Here is a 5000-nt window from a genome sequence, read left to right on the forward strand (position 1 = left end):
CTGAAAGACTCTGCTCACAATCACAACCACACGTCAGCCACACACCCTTATCACGCACTACTCTCTGCCTGTAACACGCACACAGACAATATGTAAGCACCAGCATGGAACAACACCCAGTGCATCCTCTCCGCCACATTAGACAATCCACACTGTCATAACCAGACTGGGAGGTCCACTCAGAAAACAGAATATCCCACCCACCCGACAACCACCATTGCTCAGCCAAGCCACCAACACCCACACATGTCCTACACAGGGGTGCACCCAACATCACAATACTGCCTCCTCTCACAGCACACAAACAATGGCAGGAATGAAAGACACAGGTCTGCCACAAGCATGGAATGAGAGCGCCGCCTGTCATGAGCCAAAGGTGCATCCTGACGTGGCAAATCAGATGATGCCGCAGGCATCCACTTACTATAATCACAATCAACAAACCGGCCGCCCCGCCCCGCCCCCCATTAAACCTTTCCTTACAACAATGTGTACCGTAACCTAACCTATATCGTACCGTAACCTAACCTATGTCGTACCGTAACCTAACCTATGTCGTACCGTAACCTAACCTATGTCGTACCGTAACCTAACCTATGTCGTACCGTAACCTAACCTATGTCGTACCGTAACCTAACCTATGTCGTACCGTAACCTAACCTATGTCGTACCGTAACCTAACCTATGTCGTACCGTAACCTAACCTATGTCGTACCTTAACCTAACCTATGTCGTACCTTAACCTAACCTATGTCGTACCTTAACCTAACCTATGTCGTACCTTAACCTAACCTATGTCGTACCTTAACCTAACCTATGTCGTACCTTAACCTAACCTATGTCGTACCTTAACCTAACCTATGTCGTACCTTAACCTAACCTATGTCGTACCTTAACCTAACCTATGTCGTACCTTAACCTAACCTATGTCGTACCTTAACCTAACCTATGTCGTACCTTAACCTAACCTATGTCGTACCTTAACCTAACCTATGTCGTACCTTAACCTAACCTATGTCGTACCTTAACCTAACCTATGTCGTACCTTAACCTAACCTATGTCGTACCTTAACCTAACCTATGTCGTACCTTAACCTAACCTATGTCGTACCTTAACCTAACCTATGTCGTACCTTAACCTAACCTATGTCGTACCTTAACCTAACCTATGTCGTACCTTAACCTAACCTATGTCGTACCTTAACCTAACCTATGTCGTACCTTAACCTAACCTATGTCGTACCTTAACCTAACCTATGTCGTACCTTAACCTAACCTATGTCGTACCTTAACCTAACCTATGTCGTACCTTAACCTAACCTATGTCGTACCTTAACCTAACCTATGTCGTACCTTAACCTAACCTATGTCGTACCTTAACCTAACCTATGTCGTACCTTAACCTAACCTATGTCGTACCTTAACCTAACCTATGTCGTACCTTAACCTAACCTATGTCGTACCTTAACCTAACCTGTATTGCGCCTTAACCTAACCTGTATTGCGCCTTAACCTAACCTGTATTGCGCCTTAACGTAACCTGTATTGCGCCTTAACGTAACCTGTATTGCGCCTTAACGTAACCTGTATTGCGCCTTAACGTAACCTGTATTGCGCCTTAACGTAACCTGTATTGCGCCTTAACGTAACCTGTATTGCGCCTTAACGTAACCTGTATTGCGCCTTAACGTAACCTGTATTGCGCCTTAACGTAACCTGTATTGCGCCTTAACGTAACCTGTATTGCGCCTTAACGTAACCTGTATTGCGCCTTAACGTAACCTGTATTGCGCCTTAACGTAACCTGTATTGCGCCTTAACGTAACCTGTATTGCGCCTTAACGTAACCTGTATTGCGCCTTAACGTAACCTGTATTGCGCCTTAACGTAACCTGTATTGCGCCTTAACGTAACCTGTATTGCGCCTTAACGTAACCTGTATTGCGCCTTAACGTAACCTGCATTGCGCCTTAACGTAACCTGCATTGCGCCTTAACGTAACCTGCATTGCGCCTTAACGTAACCTGTATTGCGCCTTAACGTAACCTGTATTGCGCCTTAACGTAACCTGTATTGCGCCTTAACGTAACCTGTATTGCGCCTTAACGTAACCTGTATTGCGCCTTAACGTAACCGATATTGCGCCTTAACGTAACCTATATTGCGCCGTAACGTAACCTATATTGCGCCGTAACGTAACCCACATTGCCCCTTAACGTAACCCACATTGCCCCTTAACGTAACCCACATTGCCCCTTAACGTAACCCAACACACGTTGGGCCTTAACCCAACACACGTTGGGCCTTAACCCAACACACGTTGGGCCTTAACCCAACACACGTTGGGCCTTAACCCAACACACGTTGGGCCTTAACCCAACACACGTTGGGCCTTAACCCAACACACGTTGGGCCTTAACCCAACACACGTTGGGCCTTAACCCAACACACGTTGGGCCTTAACCCAACACACGTTGGGCCTTAACCCAACACACGTTGGGCCTTAACCCAACACACGTTGGGCCTTAACCCAACACACGTTGGGCCTTAACCTGCTCTGTAATTGTCATACGACGCGTTAAATTAGTGTAGTGTTGCCTAACTGCAACCCCCGCAATATAGTTTGCTACTCGCACTGCCCGGTCCCCAGTGTATCGCTTCATGTTAAACACCTTGCAGCTATACACTGTAATGTGGATGGCAGCAGGACGTACATGCTCAATGCCCTTTGCAGTTGTTCATTGGCATTTGCAGTTGTTCATTGGCATTCGCATGTGCGAAGCACTTAGCCTACGCTGTGGTACGGCCTGTGTCAACTGTCCGCTGATGTTGTACGTCCAAATCACACACTGTACTGCACATTGGTCCTCATGTACTGAATGATACATCGTGGTACATGTGACCGTACAACGACTGCGCCAACAACGGCGAACCATGCGGTCCAAATGTTGTGCACTCAGCTACGTGTCGTCTCCCTATAAGAGCTGGATTGCAGTGTGGTATGCCCTGGATGGCGATCAGCATGAGCCGTCTGTTGATGTAGTGGCGCGTGTTGTCAGACGTAGTCGTCTCTTCTCACACACCGTGATAGCATGGTGCACTGCGTTCCACATCTGCGACATGCGACAGAGGCCGGTTGACAGTCGTTCGCGCAATGGACATCGCATACGTACGGGGGCCACCTTCCACGTGTTCGCGAAGCGTGCACATGTTGTTGCGTGTATGTGGGCAGACATAGTGTGTCGTGACACCTGACACAGGCATGCAACAATCGTTGAATTTGCAAATGGCGATGGACGCCTACGTTTGCTGGTGACGTTATGCAAATGAACAACTGGTAAACCGTTGTGGTGCGGTTGTTCTCGCTAGAGGTGAATCAGTGATGGCGACGATCGGTTGAGCTACCAACCGGTTGTTCCAGCGATACCCACCATGCCCACGAACGTGAATGGCATCTGGGTGTGAAGCGATACGCGGCGGTGGCTGGGTGGGACCGTCCCCGGCCGGTGAGGGGGGGCCTCCCGGCGTGCTGGCCGCGCGGTGCGTGGGCGCACGCGCTACAGCCGGCTGGTGGGGGCGGCCAGTGGCAGGCGCGCCGGCCGACGGAGGCGGCAGGCGGCGCAGCTGCGCGCCGGCGCACCCTGCACGCGGCGCCGTGCGGCCAAAGTAGGTCCTCGCGGGCCCGGTGCGAAGCGCGGTGGACATCTGCAGTGTGCTGGTCCGATTGAGGACTGTGTGCGCTGAGGATGCGCCGCCGCCCGGCGCTCGGCGCCGCGACGCCGTCTGCTGCTCGGTCGCCTCTGCGGTTCTCGCAGGTGGTTTGTATCGCAGCTGTGCGGACGTGTTGGCGCGTGCGCTGTGCTGGGAGAGTTCGCTTCGGCACCCAAGTGGGGCTTTTGTCCTTCTGTGGCGCTGGCGTTGGAGCTGCCGGTCACCGTAGGTGGCGCGTGTTGTCTCCCGCCGGCAATGCCACGACAGCACGCTCCCGGGCCTCTGTCGGCAGCGGCAAGCTCAGTTGGGAGCACGGGTGGTCGCACCTAAAGCGTCTACTCGCCAAACTCCGGGCGATTGCGCCTCTCTCGAACCCGACCAAGTACTTAGGACGGCGCTGCGCGCCGCCGGGACCTGAGAGGGTTTCGAGGTGTATTGTGCAGGGGAGCTCAGCCTCCTCCTGTTTGCAGAATAATTGAGCGGACGCTTGCGTGTTCGCGCGGGCCCCCGGGACACACTCCCGGGCGGCCGGCTGCTCAGCTCTAGTTGACGCAGCTCCCTGGTTGATCCTGCCAGTAGTCATATGCTTGTCTCAAAGATTAAGCCATGCATGTCTCAGTACAAGCCGCATTAAGGTGAAACCGCGAATGGCTCATTAAATCAGTTATGGTTCCTTAGATCGTACCCACGTTACTTGGATAACTGTGGTAATTCTAGAGCTAATACATGCAAACAGAGTCCCGACCAGAGATGGAAGGGACGCTTTTATTAGATCAAAACCAATCGGTCGGCTCGTCCGGTCCGTTTGCCTTGGTGACTCTGAATAACTTTGGGCTGATCGCACGGTCCTCGTACCGGCGACGCATCTTTCAAATGTCTGCCTTATCAACTGTCGATGGTAGGTTCTGCGCCTACCATGGTTGTAACGGGTAACGGGGAATCAGGGTTCGATTCCGGAGAGGGAGCCTGAGAAACGGCTACCACATCCAAGGAAGGCAGCAGGCGCGCAAATTACCCACTCCCGGCACGGGGAGGTAGTGACGAAAAATAACGATACGGGACTCATCCGAGGCCCCGTAATCGGAATGAGTACACTTTAAATCCTTTAACGAGTATCTATTGGAGGGCAAGTCTGGTGCCAGCAGCCGCGGTAATTCCAGCTCCAATAGCGTATATTAAAGTTGTTGCGGTTAAAAAGCTCGTAGTTGGATTTGTGTCCCACGCTGTTGGTTCACCGCCCGTCGGTGTTTAACTGGCATGTATCGTGGGACGTCCTGCCGGTGGGGCGA

At 51.9% G+C, this 5000-nt stretch overlaps 1 non-coding gene across 1 annotated transcript in view; it reads left to right on the forward strand.

Annotated features, from left to right (window-relative positions):
• Positions 1-4267: 4267 nt before the first annotated feature.
• LOC124576621 overlaps positions 4268-5000 on the forward strand; it is a 1910-nt gene continuing 1177 nt past the window's right edge. Inside the window, exon 1 of the ribosomal RNA XR_006972553.1 lies at positions 4268-5000. This exon is cut by the window's right edge and continues 1177 nt beyond it. This is a non-coding gene — a ribosomal RNA (small subunit ribosomal RNA).

Source organism: Schistocerca americana, unplaced genomic scaffold, assembly GCF_021461395.2.
Source record: "Schistocerca americana isolate TAMUIC-IGC-003095 unplaced genomic scaffold, iqSchAmer2.1 HiC_scaffold_254, whole genome shotgun sequence".
Classification (NCBI taxonomy): Eukaryota; Metazoa; Arthropoda; class Insecta; order Orthoptera; family Acrididae; genus Schistocerca; species Schistocerca americana.